The following is an 18,407-nucleotide window of genomic DNA, read 5'->3' as shown; positions in this document are numbered from 1 at the left end:
GGTGGTTTGGGGGTTGTAACCCCCCACATTTTACTGAAAACGTAACTTTTTCTATGTTTTTAGGGAAAAAGTTATGTTTTCACTAAAATGTGGGGGGTTACAACCCCCCAAACCCCCCACAACGCCGCCGCGATATGTATTAAGTAAAGTGGGGGGCTCCCCAACAAAAACCCCCGTCGCAGCCCCTAAAAACAGTCTTTTTCTTTGGTGCGCGCCTCCGTCTTGCACTCAGTTGTCGGCACGCACCTTTGTCTTCCGCGTTACTGTCTATGAACCGATTTCTGTTTGTCCTTGTGGGGGTGTAAAGTTCGAAGTGAGATAATTGGGGCCATTGAGCTGGTGTTAGTTTTTACACGTAACACGTGGGGGGGGCAGCATGCGCTAATCTGCAGCGCACGCTAAAAACACTAGCGCACCTTAGTAAATGGAGCCCGTGGTGTTTGCATGCTAACATGGAATTTGCTGTGAGATGCCTGAGCGCCCTCTGCAGGAGCTAGCACTAGTTCTTGCCACAGCTTGGTAAAAGGATCCCCTAGGACAGGGGTAGGGAACTCCAGTCCTCGAGAGCCGTATTCCAGTCGGGTTTTCAGGATTTCCCCAATGAATATGCATTGAAAGTAGTGCATGCAAATAGATCTCATGCATATTCATTGGGGAAATCCTGAAAACCCGACTGGAATACGGCTCTCGAGGATCAGAGTTTCCTACTCCTGCCCTAGGAAATAGACCTGTAAAGTTGCTCTGAGCTCTAATTAATAACTAGTTCCATTCCTGTTTCGATGCAGTTAAATCTATAAAATATTTTAATAAGCTTCATTGTGGGTGAATGGTGAGAAGACACAGAGGAAAGCTTAACCAAATGGCATAATTGTATTTATAATAGAGTTTATGTTTCTATATTCAAAAACAGATTTATTTCCTTTGGAAGCCTGCCACAATAAGCTTTAAGTCATCCTGAATCCAACTGACTATTGCAAATATATTTAAATTTTTTGAGTCCCTTGTGTACAAAGTTGTTTTTGCTGCAGAGTGCCGACGTGTCAAACAGATGCAGAAGCGATATTCTGACAAATGAAACATAAGGAAGTTTGCAAAGTTCAACTGAGTTAAAGAAAGCCCTAAAACTGTGCAGTAGCTGACTTGTTTTCATTTTCCATACTTAATTGGGCCTATAAATATTTAAGACAGTCAAATGTTAAGAAATACCACACATGGAAATTAAAATTTAAAAATAAAAGCAGATGGTACAGATAGTGAATGTAATGTGCAGTGTGATTATCTTAATTTCCCCATTTATATCAGTGCCATATCCAATTAAAATTAAGGTCAAGTCTCTAAAAGATAAAAAAAACCTGTTTTATTTATTTTTTTACATAATATGTGTGTCTCAAATGAATAATAGAGGGAAAGAAAGATTTCCTAAATAGTACATATTTCTCTGACCTATCTAGAGTTCATGTCTTCTCCTCGGTATAATAAATCATTGTTCTGGATTGAACAAAATATTAATATTTAATTTGAATAACTCATAAAATGTTAGGAAAAACATTAAACCAAGTTCGAAAGAATGCCCAAGAGAATGGGCAGAAAGGATTGTATAATGGAGCTCTGGTAACCATTTGCATCTTTTTGTAATAATATAGGACGAGGGAAATCATGTTCTCAAATTTCATTGCTGTTTGGTAAAGAATATACCTTTTCCCTAGCATAGCAAACCATTAAAAAAAAAAACAACCCCCCCCCAAAAAAAAACAAACCCTAATATAATTTCTTAATTGATGTCATTTTAAAAAGAGGTTTGAATAGGAACATATTGAGCTGCTCTGTAAGGCAATAATAACCCAGAGAATAAAAGGAATTCAGAAGTTTCACAGTTTCAGATACCAGAGGAAAATGCTGGGTTGTTATAAGAAAATGTTTTTATCGTTTACGAATGATATGCTCTCTAACTAAATTTATTGATATATCGGCTTTAAATACTTTAATCCATTCATTAGTTATTTCTTGTCTGGATTACGGCAATGCCTTATACCATTGTATTACCAAAAAAGAGTTAAAATGTCTACAAATAATCCAGAACACAGCAGTAAAAGTCATCTATAAAGCCAAAAAATTCGGCCACGTAACTCCTCTTCTGATAAAAGCCCATTGACTTCCCATCTATCACCGTATCATTTATAAAACTCTGTTATTGATTTTTAAAACAAGAAACACTGGACAGCCAGAATTCATTAATAAATTTTTGATACCATACGCTACATCGCCTTTTCTTCGTTCCTCGGAGCAAAATTTATTAGCAATCCCAACCTTGAACCATATCAACACTAGAAGAAACACTATCTTTTCAGTAGTTGCCCCAACCATCTGGAATTCAGCACTAGAGAATGACACGGTGACAAAATTCATCACCGTTCCCGTCCCCGCGGATAACCGCGGGAAATAAACCCATGTCATTTTCTAGTGTCTTTTTCATCCTCGGTCCTTCTACACCAGCATTCTTCAAAGCAAAGCTTGCGGGTCAGTGGTTGTGGCCATTCATACTCTGATTCTTCCCTCTTTCCTTAAAGAATGGCATGAAGATGGTTTCCCGCGGTTATCCGCGGGGACGGGAACGGTGATGAATTTTGTCACCGTGTCATTCTCTATTCAGCACCAAATGCTCTAAGAGAGATAACCAATCTTGAGAAATTTAAATCTTTTCTAAAAACATTCCTTTTAAAAGATGCCTTTCAAGTGTAAATGTCCTTTTAAGGATTCTAAAATTTTTTATCTTTTATAAGTCCACTCGTATTGGGCTTACTTGTTTTTAATCCCGCCCTTTTGTTTATACCTTTATATCTTTCTTTTCTTTAATCATTGTAGTTCTCCCCTTTTTTCCACTTGTACCCGTTTGTCTAATCGTGTATGTCATTGTTTTGTCTAATCTTGTATGTTTATTTTGTTAAAGTTATGTATACAGTGGTACCTTGGTTTACGAGCATAATTCGTTCCAGAAGCATGCTCGTAAACCAAAATACTCGTATATCAAAGCGAGTTTCCCCATAGGAACTAAGGGAAACTCGCTTGATATGTTCCCACCCACCCCCACCCCTGAGGCCAGCGGCGCTGCTCTACCCCCCCCCCCGAGAACCGGCATTGCTCCCCCCGAAGGCCCCCCCAGTGTGATCCGCCCCCCCCATGATCCGGCACCCCCCCCCCCCCCCGCAATCCGGCATCCCCCCACCGCGATCTGAAATTCCCCAGCACCCACCCGAGCATGCTGCTTACCCCCGTCTGGTCACCGGCACCGGCACCAATGCACAGGACATGCCAGTGCCAGTGCCCGAAGATCTGTGTCCTCTTCTTTTCTGGGCCTTGAGCATCTGCGCATGTTCAAGGCCGATCTCCGAGAATCTCGGAAAGAGCGTGAACTCGAAGGCCTTGAACATGCGCAGATAAGGCCCGACTTAGTGCAGGGAGAGGTGGTCGGAACATATATCGAGTGATTTCCTGCACTCACCGGCGCTCCGGCTGCTTTCTTCTGCCTCTCCCGCTGCTCTCTCCTTGTCGGCGCTTCGCAGTCGGAAAATACCATGAATGACCGGGACCACGAACTGCTGACCGCGAACCACCTTGAAATAAATGATAAGGTGGTATATCAAATTTTTAATAAACTTGAAACTTGTTTTATGGTTATTCTGGCACCTGACCAAGCCACCTACCCATGGAGAGTGTAATGGGATACAAAATTGGTAGCAATAAAGACATGCCAGATCATTTCCATAAAATAGTAATAGTAAATAACAGCAGATAAAGACCAGCATGGATGGTTAGCATTGTGACTAGGGTTACCAGATTTCCTCTAAAAAAAAAAAAAAAGACACCTGGCCCTGCCCCATTTCACCCCAGTCCTGCCTGCTCTGCCCAAGCCTCGCCTCATTCCACTCCCCACATGAACTTGTTTCCTTGGCCGAGCCCAGGGCCGATCCTGGAGGGCCTCTGCGCATGCACGGATGTCAGCGTGATGACATCACATACATGCACAACATACGCGTGACATCATCGCATCCACTTCCTCCCACGCACAGAGGTCCTCCAGACACAGTTCGGACCTAGGGGGCAGCAAAACCCAGACAAACTGTTGAGTTTTGGAAATCCCTCTGGTCACCCGGACAGTCCTCTGGTAACCCCATGCTTACAGCAGAGGCATTCCCCTTAAATGAAGGTAAGGGTAAAGTTATTAACATGGGCTACCTATTAAGAGAGAATCTTTACGCTTTATCTGGGTTATTAGTAATAGAGAATGACACGGTGACAAAATTCATCACCATTCCCGTCCCCGTGAATAACCACGGGAAACCATCTTCATGTCATTCTTTAAAGAGAGAGAGAAGAATCAGAGTATGAATGGCCACAACCACTGACCCACAAGCTTTGCTTTGAAGAATGCTGGTGTCGAAGGATTGAAGATGAGATAGACACAACAGAATGGCAGTCTCTGGTATCCAGAGCAGATATTATGATGTCATAATGCCTCATTCCACCAGTGCCTAAGAGCCAATCACATCAGAGATGTCACAATGGCTTCATTATCCTTGGCTCACATAAGAATCAGAGCATGAATGGGCTCAGCCACTGACCCGCAAGCTTTGCTTTGAAGAATGCTGGTGTAGAAGGACCGAGGTTGAAATAGACACTAGAAAATGACATGGGATTATTTCCCGCGGTTATCCTCGGGGACGGGAACGGTGACTAATTTTGTCACCGTGTCATTCTCTAATTAGTAACTAAGAGATCCTTTCATTAAGGTGCATGCTAAATGCTAATATAATGGAGGCCTTAGCATTTAGCACGTGCTAATCTTTAGCGCGCACTAAGGGGGTCTTTTACTATTGTGCGCTAGCCGATTTAGTGTGCACTAATTATTAGCGCGCGCTAAACGCTAACTTGTCCAAAGAATATAATGTAGACTTCAATTAGTGCCACACTCTCTTATCTTTCATTATTCTTAATATTATTCGTTGTTCACAGAAATTTCATACTGTACTTCAATAGTTTTATCTCATGGTAAACTCCTGCTGATCTTCGTTCAATTCAATTCTATTCAGCGGCTGCACTCAAGTTTCATATTTCATGTAAAACTCAAGCAAACAAGCAGCCGGTCTCCGCCTCGGCCTTTGAATACTTTTTAAAATACTTTTCTTATAATTTACATAATTATCATTTATAGAAAACTTATCTCATTCTTATGTGGTTATACTGAATGGGGCTCCGGCGTGAATTCAGCGTTTTGCATTAAAAGCTGTTTCAAGGAGTATTCCCCATTTAAGAACTAACACGGATATTTATTTATCCCAATCTTCCGATATCAATAGACTTGCATTCAGTGATTACACCTGGAACTTGGATTTCAACGGCTTTGGGAGTGTCAGTATTCATCTCAGTGAGCCTGAAAACTATGGATTAGACACTAATACCCCTTCCCACCCACCCCCAGTATTTTCCCCCCAGATAGTAAGTCATATGTTTACCAAGTTTGGTTGAAATCGCTCCATGCGTTTCAGAGTTATGCTGAGTATTCATCTCAGCGAGCCTGAAAACTATGGGGTAGACACTAAAATCTGTTGTTTTCGATAATTTTTACATGTCACCCCCCCATTCCCACCCCAATAGTATTTTCCCCCAGTAAGTGATATGTATACCAAGTTTGGTTGAAATCTGTCCATGCATTTTAGAGTTATACTGGAACATACATTCATACACACACAGATACAACCGATTTTATATACAGTAAAACCTTGGACTGCAAGTAACTTGGTTTGCAAGTGTTTTGCAAGAAAAGCAAAGCATTTTATTAAATTTTAACTTGATATACAAGCAATGTCTTGCAACACAAGTACATACAATATACACACATCACAACTGACGCTGCAAGAGTGTAGTGATTGTTCTAAACGAGTGAGGTCTTGCAATACGAGTACATACAGTATACACGCGTCACGTCATCACAACTGAGCCGATGGTTCTTCTCTCTTTGATGCTGCAGAAGTGTAGTGACTGTTCTATATGAGCGAGGTCTTGCAAGAGTACGTATAGTATTTTGTATTAAAGTTTTGGGGTTGTGGAACAAATCGTATTTGAGATTCAAAAATATTGTAACAGTTAGGTAACAATGTTGAATTAAAAATAATTTTCAGTGTAGCTTAACAGTCCAATAGCATTTGGAGCTATTTGGTGCTAAACTATGCCCGCTTTCAACGATTCCCCCACATTTTACCAATGCCCCATTCCAGCAATACCCATGGTGTTGCAGAGTCCCACTTCCACGTATGGTGGTTTCACACACTAGCAGACAAAATAACAAGTTGACACATCTCCTTCTAAGCCACAATGAGACAATAAATTCACTCCAACACTTGTATTTTTCCGCAACTGAAAAAGCTACGCCCAAACCAGCATTGATCATCCACCACCTGAACCTAATCAGAAAACCAAACACTCCCCATCCCAAAAAGGGAGGGTAAGGGATGGAAAAGAACCCTCTTCATATACACACCCTTCGCCCTCCCACACTCCCTCCCTGCACATAATGCCTCCACACGCCAAATTCTCCTCACAGCGTCACTAATCATCAACCACCAATAACAGACAATCTCTTCTTCTTCCACATTCTACCTCCTCCAATCCATTCTTCCAACTCATCCTTCCTCTCAATCATTTAACACACACAGCTCCTAACGCAGTTATATAACCCCATAGGCACCTAATTCTTCCCCACCCGAAGAAAACAAAAAAGCTCACAATACTCAGATGGCCTCAGCCAATGTTATATGCCTCCAGGATTGAACTGGAAGCACTTAATATGATGTCCTTTATGGTTTGGAAGGAAATAGTATCCTTCACTTTTAGACTGCTTGATGTTGGATGATTGAAATTTACTTTTTCTATTTACAGCCTAGGTATTTGCATTAATTCTGCCCTTGATGAGGAAGCACATAAGCTTCTGTGTTCATAAATTTGTGATTTCTTCATCACAAAGAAGCTTATTTTTCTCAGGGTAATTTACAATATATATATTTCATGCAATTATTCTTTCACACCTGAATTATTGTAATTAATTTTTTTGTAGATCTTCAGAAATATTTCTAACTAGATTACAATTACTGCAGAACATTTCTGCTAGGATTATTTATGATAAATCAAAATGTGAGAAAGCAACTTCGGTTTTACAGGCATTACATTGGTACATTGGTTGCCCGTCACTGCTCTGATTGAATTTAAAATCCTCTTTCTTTCACACAAAAGTTTGAGCAAAACAACAAAACCAAAACTGCAGAAAAAATTTGAGACCATTTTACAAAACTGCTGAAGCGGGTTTTTTTTAGTGCAGGCCAATGTGCTGAATGTTCTGCGCTGCTCCCGACGCTTGTAAGAATTCTATGAGTGTTGGGAGCAGCTCAGTGCACTCAGTGTGCTGGCCTGCTAAAAATCACTTTTGTGATTTTGTAAAGTCAGCTAACAGCAAACAGAGCACAACCTGAAAAAATAATTTATTTATTTATGTAAACATAGGTATGGGACACTTAAAGGCTTGGCCATGGACGTATTAACTTGGCCAAGCATGCATGAGTATAGGTTTGGGGTGGGAAGAATGGGGAAGGGAGGGTTGGGCAAGGAAAGGAGTAGAAGGCAGTAAAGAGGAAGGATTGGTAGCTAAGGATTTTGGGACAGAGTTAGAGTGGGTAGTAACAAGGGGTTTTGGTGGGCTGTGGTATTTTGAGGGAGGTTAGGCTGGGAGGAGGGGTGTTAAGTTTGAGGTGGATGAGGGTAATTTTACCCTTCCACTCATCATGGGGAAGATTGGGTTGGGGGTGGTCTAGGGGCATTGTGAGAGAGGCTGAAATGGTGGTCAGGTGGTCGCAGCTTGAAGAGATGATGAAGATTGAGGACATTGGGTAAAGAAATGATATATTTTTATATACTTGAGTGGTTTGGAGATTTTGAGCTCATCAATACTGCTGGCCCGAGGAATAGGGGGAACAGTAACAGCTACTTTGATACCATCTAGCTCAGCAGTCTCAAACTCAAATCCTTTGCAGGGCCACATTTTGGATTTGAAGGTACTTGGAGGGCCGCAGAAAAAATAGTTCATGTCTTATTCAAGAAATGATAACTTTGCATGAGGTAAGTACCTACAAATCCAAAATGTGGATTATCTGAAATCTGAAATTATCAGAAGCAATTAACGAAAGATTTATAAACTATTAAGGAAAGATTTATAAACTTTTACTAAGGTGCGCTAACCGCTAATGCATCCATAGGATAACAGGTAAGCATTAGCATTTAGTGTGTAGTTAGTGTGCGCTAAAAAGCTTAGCATACCTGAGTAAAAGAGGGGGCAAATCTTTCCTTAATTCTTCTGATCATTTCAGCTCTACACAGCTGAAAGCAGTGCAACACGCAGAAAGTGAAAAACTACCAAAGTATCAACTTCAAGAGACAAGATTTTGGACCAACTCTTTTGAGGCCCTCGGTATTATCAAGAATGATCCTTTATGGAAAACTTGTGCCTTAAGTGTCCGGTGGTCGCGTCCGCAACCGTCTTCAGCTCTCACCTCCTCCAGCACCGGGCGCACGCACAAGCTGCACTGCCTCCAATGGTTACCTTACATCCTGGAACATTGCCCGCCTCACAGCTGTAACCTCACGCAAGTGCTTTCCTGAGTCTGTGCGCGATTATGAGGTGGAGTGGAGAGGACAATTGCATACAGATGCAGGAAAGCATTTGCGTGAGGTTTCAGCAGTGAGGCGGGCAATGTTCCGGAACATGGCCGCCAGACATGATCGCCAGACACTTAATAATAATAATAACAATAATTTTATTCTTCTGTACCGCCTTAAGACACAAGTTTGAGACAACTGATCTAGCTGGATTGAGGGGAAAATGGTCAGTTACAATTGTTGAGTATTGAGATGAAATGTATTTGCTTGGACTAGAATGTTCTTAATTCTCACCGATACCTCTCACCGATACTGCGGCTACAGGAGACACAGAGGCTGCACGAGGAGAAGGAAGCGTGGGAGTCCTGCTCCGCCCCTCTACCTAACCAGCGGGGGACCCAACTTGAGACACAACAGCGCCAACGGCGCGCAGCCGTTTGGCGCACTGTCGAAGGCCTTTCAGAGAAACCATCCGACCGACCTCTCAACCACCAGCCTAACTAGTGACCGTCGAGAGAACTTAAATTCCTGCAGCTGAACCATGGAGGGAGCCACCTTGCTGCCGCAGTTGCCTAGCCCCCTAACTGCCAGGACTGCCTGCCTCTTTTCAGGCAAGAACTGTCTTCCTCGCACCTACACCGACTCCCTCCTCAGCCCCGGCTACCCCGGCTACCTCAACCCCCGGCTACCTTCTCACTGCTGGGCCGGGCGAGTGACCCTGCTCCTCCCCCCAACCCCCGCCGGGAGTGAAGCAACTGTACAGACCGAATCTTCAAGACTCCCAGCGGATAAGGGAGCCTCTTGCAGATGACAACCTCCAGCAACTTGGACCGATTCAGCAGCTAAGTATCTGCATGACTATCTGATCTATCAGCATGACTCTATCCTCTTGCATGTCATATTAATTGCATGCCACAACCACTCTGGACACCACATACACTGTCTCACTTGACCAACTTACCACTTACCAGTACTATCCTCTACCAAGCCAATTCTCTCCCACCAGTCCTTTGCAAAACCAACCTCCCTCAACTCCCCAAAATCTTCTTCAAATGAACACACCACCACGCCCTTCTCTCTCACCAGTCCAGTAAGGATCAAAATGTCCAACTTCACAGGAAAACTTATAATCCTCCTCCTTCTCTACCTACTTATCTCGAGGAACTGGATCACCAAAACCTTTGCCTTCGAACCCATCCCTACCTACCTCACCTGGAACAGAATCACCAAACCAGGCAAACCACTCCTCCCCTCCCGCACCCTCCATGACTATAAGGAATCTGGTCCCTTCCCAATCTCTGTGGTCAATGCCTCCCGACACTCCTCCAAACCAACCCACAAAAGAAACCGACTCCTAAAAAACCTACCAATCACAGAGCCCATTATTCCTCTGGAACACCACACTATTTCTGGTGCCTATCTGAACATTCGCTCGGTTAGAAACAAAGCCCAACTGATCAAAGACTGGCTACAAGAAACCCACCTTGACATCCTGCTCTTAACCAAAACTTGGCTAATCTCCGACCAGGACCCTATCATAGGAGACCTACTTCCTATAAACTACAAAATCATTCCACTATCAAGGAACTCCAGGAGAGGAGGCGGCCTAGCTATAATCCTCCGAGACCACTTCCAATTCCAAACTCTAGACTCCAAACTGACCTAGAATCTGGAAATCCTCTCTTGCAAAGTATCCAAAGCAGACTGTAAAGATAATCTGACCATTAAAGTATTCTACACCCCTCCTAACAAATGGAACCAAGCCAAAGAAGATCTCTATGAATTCCTCCTCACAAATTCTGCCACTGGCACCCACTCCCTCCTTGCAGGCGATGTAAATCTACACCTGGAGCATGCAGAGAATTCCAACGTCGCAGATCTTCTCTCCTTCCTCACATCCCTAGGATTCTCTAAACCACCCCCAACAAAAACCCATGCTAAAGGACACCACTTAGACCTGATCTCATTCCTTTCCAATACCCCTACCATCCCTAACATAAGCTTTAAAGACGAAACCTGGACTACCACCCCTTGGTCAGATCACCTCCGATGCAACTTTCAATTACACTTGCTCAAAAAACAAATCCATAGGCAACCAAAAACTATCCACAAAGAAAAAACAATATGGACTAGAGGTCAACTAAACCCAGAAGAATTCTGGTCCCACTATAACCCTACATCCATCCCAGACCCAGACCCCAACTTCATCCCAGGCTGGAACAATTTCAGCAACCAGGTCCTAAACGACATTGCTCTACTGAAACCCTGCAGAAAAAAGCACCACTCATTGGCCAATTAGTATGACACCGACCTTCTAGCTCTGAAACGAGATGTACGCAAACTAGAAAGAATTTGGTGCAAATCAGGCGCAGACTCTGACAGATACTCCTGGCGCATAAAAGTTATTGAGTACAAAAAAAGTATCAAAGAAAAACGCTCCAAATATTACTCCCAATCAATCAACACCCCATCCCTGAACAGCCATAAACTCTTCAGGCTTGTCAACTCCTTATTTGACATCGATTCATGAAAAAATTCCCCCACAGATCGCCCGCCCTCCCTGTCAAACCTAGCCGACCATTTCGCCACAAAAATCCATAACCTAAAAACATCTCTTGCAACAACAAGCACTAGCCCATCAATCTATCTACCCACCCTAGAAAATGAAGGTTCAACCGCAGACATGACCTGGAATTGCTTCAAAAACCCAGATTGGAACCTATTTCTCAAGCTATACACTAAATACTCCAAATCCAATTGCCTACTAGATAACTGTCCTTCTTCCATCATGAATACAGCTTCCCCCCCCCCTTCAAAGCTGAGCTCTTCAACTGGATTACTCTCTGCTTGTCCACCGGCTACTTCCCGCTGGAACTCGGTCACATCCTCGTATCTCCAATTATCAAAAACCCCCAAAAACCACTCTCCTCAGCCACCAACTACAGACCCATTGCCAACATACCCCTCTTCCTCAAAATTATGGAAGGTCTTGTCAATCATGACCTCATGTCATAGCTAGAGAAGTTTAACATTCTTCATGACTCCCAGTCAGGATTCCGCACTAACTACAGCACTGAAACCATTCTAGCATCACTAACCGATTACCTCCTCCAACTATTCTCCCTGGGAAATAGCGCACTGTTACTCCAGTTTGACCTCAGCAGCGCATTCGACCTTGTAGACCATGACATTCTGCTTAACTGCCTCAACTCTATGGGCATCTCGGGACAGGTACTAACTTGGCTCACAGGCTTCCTAAAAAACCGCACTTACCAAGTCCACAATGAGGGAACCTTTTCTCACACCTGGTGCAACCCCTGTGGAGTTTCCCAAGGCTCCCCCCTATCTCCTTCCCTGTTCAATATTTACATGGCTTCACTAGGACACATGCTATCGGACAGAAATCTGAAATCCTACATTTATGCAGATGACATTTCAATCGTCATCCCCATCTCCTCATTATCACAAGAAAGAGAACAACACATCTCATCTGTACTGACCATGGTCGAACACTGGACTACTTGGTTCAAACTTAAACTGAATCCAGAAAAAACTAAATTCTTCCTTGCAAGTCCCAACCACAAATTAACGATCACCACCCTGCTACTCAACGGAGCTAACTTACCCAATCAATCCCACCATCAAAATTCTTGGAATCATCCTAGACCGCTGCCTAACTTTCGAAGACCACACCAATGCCCAGGTCAAAAAATGCTTTCACACCCTCTGGAAACTCCATACCATCAAACACTACTTCGACTTCCCCTCCTTCAGACTGCTAGTCCAATCCTTAGTCTTAAGCACCTTGGACTACTGCAACATCATATACTTGGGCTCCTACAAGAAAACCATTAAACGTCTAAGACTCATTCAAAACACCGCCGTCCGCCTTATCTTTGGCCTCAAAAAGTCTGATCATATTAGCTCTTTCTAAAGAAAACTCCACTTGCTACCAATAAAAGCCAGGGTCATCTTCAAATTCGCCTGCCTCTGCTTCAAAACCTTAACTGGCTCATCCCCGATATACCTGTCACACCACTTTGCGTTCTCAGGTACCAACCGCACACGCAATATCTATCTTTTTGCCTACCCATCTCCAAAAGGATGCATCTACAGGAAATTCCTCGACAGAACTCTATCTTTCCAGGCTGGCAGATGGAATGACTGCCTGACCTCCCTCATCTCATCTGCCCCATCCTACCAATCCTTCAGAAAATTGCTCAAATCTTACCTCTTTGATAAATTTTTCTAACCCCTGCCCTTCCGGCCAATCCCCCCAAACTTTAACCACCTCTCTTCCTTCCCCGGTCTCTCCCTTCCCGATCCCTCAATCCTTTTTACCCCCCCCCCTTTCCCTCAGTCTCTCCTTCCTCTCTCAATACTCTCCTGTAATTGAAACTGAGGACCATTAGACCTGTTCAACCGATTCTATATCTTCGCTGTATATGTACAGTCCCTTGCATCGTCACAATTGAATCTCTTTATCTTCGCTGTATATGTATAGTCTATTGCATTGTGAACCACTCTGAACTGCTTTGTCCCTGACATTGTGATAATTGATTCTCTGTATCTTTGCTATATATGTACAGTCTCTTGCATTGTGAACCACTCTGAACTATTTTGTGGTATTTGCGGTATACAAAAATAAAGTTATTATTATTAATAAAGCTGCAGCTATGGTTTTGCCACTGTAAGCTGTTTTTGTGATATCTGAGGCGAGGTTAAAAGGAGGGGGAGGTTAAGAGGACAAAAGAGTATGAGTGTAAGAAGGCAAGTGCCTGTTATGATCTGAAATAACAATTATGCAATATTGTGATCTCTTAACAGAAATAACTATTACCTAAAAACTAAAGTAATCTCTAAATAGACATAAAGGAGAAAATTCTATATAGGATGTCAGTTTCTGCAGCCACATAAGAAGTAGCTGAGAATTGCACATCGGCATCCTATACAGAATTGTGTCTGCCCTAAGGGACAGACGCTCTGCCTAATCAGCCCGATTCTCTAACTGGCGCCCATGTCAAAGATACCGGTTAGAGAATTGCGCCTGATCCCTTGTTATCTGATTGCGGCAAGGGAATCCTGCCACAATCAGCTGAGCGGCTGTGGCAGGGAACCCAGGAATCCCCACATGAACTCGGCCAGCAGGAGTGATGCCCACTCCCTCTCGCCGGAACCCCAGAACCCCCACCCATGAAGTAAGCCGGGTAGGAGGGATGCCCACTCCCTCCTGCCCAAAACCCCTCCTGAAATCAGAGCAGGAAGAATGCCCACTCCCTCCTACCCCAGATCCCCCCTGAAATAAGCTGGGCAGGAGAGATGCCCACTCCCTCCTGCCACCACCAGCTCCAAGCCTAAACCCCCTCCTGGCATCTCCCCAAGGTTCAAGCCCTCTACCCAACACTACTAGCTCCACCCTCAACCCCCCATGTACCTTTCAGTTAAATGCCTGGCCGGAAGGATGATCACACCCTTTAGCTGGTGTGTCTTTCCCTTCCCGTGCATTCCTGGATGCAGTAGGGAGGGGAGGCCTAAGGATCTGATTGGCTCAGATGCTTAAGGCCCCTCCCTTCTATTTTATAGAACTTGTATAATTTGTTTAGTAAAGGCACTAGTGCTCTGATAATGCAGTTCGACCTGAGTAGTACATTTGATCTTATAGCTCACAGTTCTTCAACCGCCGGTCCGCGGACCGGTGTCGGTCCGCAGAAAATTCCTGCCGGTCCGCACAGGACCGGCGAGATCAACTTCTTCAATTTCCTGCCGGTCCGCGCAGGACCAGCAAGATCGAGGAGCTGTCATTCACGCAGGGCCAGAGACATAATAGGGAGCCTCACACTGTGCTTTATCCCCTCCCAGCGGCTCTCCTAACAAACGCAGCGATTCAAAATGGAAGCCTTGGAGCTTTTGCTGAGTCGGGCCGCCTCTGATAATGCAACTTCCGCTTTCCTCAGAGGCGGTGCGACCCAACAAAGGAACTGAGGCTGCCTTACTGAATCGCAGCGCTGGCAAGGAGAGTTGCTGGGAGGGAGGGAAGAAAGCTGCTGGGCATGGTGAAAATAAAAAAGGGGACAGTTGTTACTGGACCTGGAGAGGGAGAAGGTGAGATGCTGCTGGGAGGGGGGAGTGAAAGGAGTCTGGGAAGCTGTTGGGTAAGGGGGAAAAAGGGACAGCTGCTACTGGACCTGGAGAGGGAGAAGGAGAGATGCTGCTGGGAGGGGAGGAGGGAAAGGAGTCTGGGAAGCTGCTGGGCATGGTGAAAAAAAGGGACAGCTGCTACTGGACCTGGAGAGGGAGAAGGAGAGATGCTGCTGGGAGGGGGGAGGGAAAGGAGTCTGGGAAGCTGCTGTGTAAGGGGGGAAAAGGGACAGCTGCTACTGGACCTGGAGAGGGAGAAGGAAAGATGCTGCTGGGAGGGGAGGAGGGAAAGGAGTCTGGGAAGCTGCTGGGCAAGGGGGAAAAAAGGGACAGCTGCTACTGGACCTGGAGAGGGAGAAGGAGAGATGCTGCTGGGAGGGGGGAGGGAAAGGAGTCTGGGAAGCTGCTGGGTAAGGGGGAAAAAGGGACAGCTGCTACTGGACCTGGAGAGGGAGAAGGAGAGATGCTGCTGGGAGGGGAGGAGGGAAAGGAGTCTGGGAAGCTGCTGGGCAAGGGGAAAAAGGGACAGCTGCTACTGGACCTGGATAGGGAGAAGGAGAGATGCTGCTGGGAGGGAAGGAGGGAAAGGAAAGGAAAGAGAGTTACTGCTGGACAGGGGGAGGAGGGAAGGGAGAAGAAAAAAGGAAGGAAACAGCTTGCAGGGAGATTAGAGGAGGGGAAGGGGAGAGACAGGAATGAGATGGGAAGGGGGGTCAGCAGAGAAATTGAGAGGGACAAAGATGCTAGATCTGGTGTAGGAGAGATAAAAATGAAGAGGGCAGTGAAGCTGGAGTGAATCGTGTAAAAAGGAGAGAGGGGCATAGGCTGGATGGAAAGGGGAGAGGGGCATAGAAAGAAGACAAATACCATATGGAAGGGGGAGAGGTCAGACAGTAGATGAAAGGGGCAGATGCTGGATTGAAGAGACAGAGAGGGCAGACGCTAGAAGGAAGAGAGTGAAAAGAAGATGAAAGCAGAAACCAGAGACAACAAAAGGTAGAAACAAATAATTTTATTTCTATTTTGTGATTAGAATATATCAGATTTGAAATATATATCCTGCTAGAGACATAACTGGGGACTGCAGCATTCTGTTAGCATGATATTTCTATGAACTTGGCTTGTTCAGTTTTCTTGATAGTAGAGGGGATATATGTGAAGGGGAGGGGAGACAGGGGTTTTGTTGGTCCGTGCTCTGTATATTTGTATTTATAAAAATCACAATTGTTCATAATATTGTTTTTTTTATACTTTAATAAAATACATTCAATATAAAATCAGAGGAGGAACTTTGCAGACTGTGGGCATTTCTAAAAGTTAAGTGCACTGTTATAGAATATGCCTGATCCATGCACAACTTAGGTATAGGTATTTAGGTCTTCTTTTCATTTGTGTTCATTTGCATAAATGCTTACATCTAAATGTTAGTCACACTTTGGAGGTGTTTTATAGACTCACACTAAGCACTATCCTATTGTAGGTATTTAGGCCTGGTTTTCATAATGTAGGTATTTAGGCCTAGTCTAAATGGATGTGCCTAAAAGTTAGTCACACAAACAGATGCTAAGCATGAATCTATAAATTGTGTATAACTTCAGAAGCATTTTATAGAATCATGCTAAGTGTCGTCCTTTTGACTCTGATTTTATAGAACATAGCCCTTTACGCTCAATGTACGCACTTTAGATGCCTAACTTTAGGTGACTTATTACCCTCATAGTGCACAGGGACTTGCCATTCTAAAACAGATACACTGGGCCTCCACTCCTTGCCACCATTCAGATTTGCTATACATTATAAAGGCAAATCAGTTTGTGTTATAGATTCAGCAACTTCTCTCCTAATGCCTGGAGTCTCCATGACCTTTAGCCACTCTCCCCATGCCTCCCTGCTACTTTGGAGCGTTGTTGTCTCGGTGGCAGATGACTGTAAGCAAGTTTAAAGCAAGTGCCAATGAAAAAAATCACATTGTTAGAGTGCTTGCTCCATTGACTTTAATAGGCCCAACTAAAATGAAACAAAATAAGTTTTCAGAAAAAGAAAATGAACAGCAGGGTCAATGAAACATGAGCCAGATCAGAATTTTCTCTTGCGTGTACCCCTAGTCAGTATATGAAGTGAGGTCCTATTTGCTGATGCTATGATTGATGGCCTGGCTTGGCTTGGAGCAGTGTTTTTGTGGGGGGGTTTTTTCAGTGTTTGAATGACTGAAGTATTTGCCTTATGTCTGAATTTGTTAGTGAAGCTTGATTGCCAAGTTATATGCACTTTTGCATTTTTTTTTTGTGTGTGAAATTGTTTTATTAATACAAAGCTCTTTGAAGGAAGATGTATGTATAAAGAAAGCTGGATAGTCTTGACTGCCCAAGCTAACCTTTGATTTGTTTTCACCATTTTATGCAAGTAAAATATCATGAATTTGCATATTGAAAGGTGAAGGTTTTCAAGTGGGGTATTTCAGGGCGAATTTATATAAACTCATTGTATGTCTTGTTAAAGTCAAGTGTTTAATTAGAAAACAAACTTTTTTACCAACATAAATTCAAAATGAGGTACATAATATTTTCTTTCCATATGCAAAGCACATATTGTTATGTAAAATATGTATATATGTGGCTGTTATTTTGCTTGTCTAGAAAAAATGTTTCTTAATAGACATTCATTTTAGCTCAGAACAGTCAAGCATATTATATGTCATGGATATTTACTTCTGCTACAAAGAGATTCCAGTATGAACTGAATATACTGTCTACTGTTCACAGAGGAGAACATACTGAATCAGACCAAACGTTCACTGAGGCTACAATCCTATCTCTGACACAGGCTAATCTGCATCAAACAGGGTACCAAAGAGCAGCGACTTTTGTTCTGTCACAGGTCCATTGATGTGTAACAAATTGCCAAGCTATTTACACGTATGCAGTGGGGTGGCACAGTTTAAAAGTTTTTTGAAAGCTCATCTTATTGTGCACTCGTTCCTAACTGGGTGAGCATGACAGGGATGGTGTTGGTCAATTGCACCTTTATGAGTTTGGTTTATTATAATTATGTATGTTTTAATTATTGCAAACTGCCTAGGTTGTAGATGGGATAAGTGCGAAAATAAATAAATAACCTTATTTAGGGGTCATTTTATTAAAATGCATTAGAAAATGGGCTTAGCACATTATAATGTGGTACTATCCCATATGCTAAACCCATTTTTTTTTTTTTTTTAATTCTTTATTTTCATTTTATAGTATTGACATAATATTAGTCAAAACAAAGAAAATAATACAACTCCAGTTCAAACTTTAAAATGAGACCATAATCAGTAAAGAAAATATACATTAGAAATACAAAAACAAAGCAAAAATTTCCTTCTCATACATCAAAAACATTAGACCCAAATATAAATTTTACTGGTTTGTATCATTAGACCTCAATCAAGAGGGGAGTAAGCTTTACAATAGCTGAAATCTTTATCAAATAATACAAAGAAAATAGAAGATGGTAGCGAGAAAGAACAAAAACTTTATACTTGAGCTAGGTTGAGCTAGGTTGAGACTGAAATTCTCTCAAGAATTTAA

The sequence above is a fragment of the Geotrypetes seraphini genome, chromosome 4 (assembly GCF_902459505.1).
Source record: "Geotrypetes seraphini chromosome 4, aGeoSer1.1, whole genome shotgun sequence".
NCBI classification, from domain to species: Eukaryota; Metazoa; Chordata; class Amphibia; order Gymnophiona; family Dermophiidae; genus Geotrypetes; species Geotrypetes seraphini.
This window is presented reverse-complemented; position numbering follows the sequence as displayed.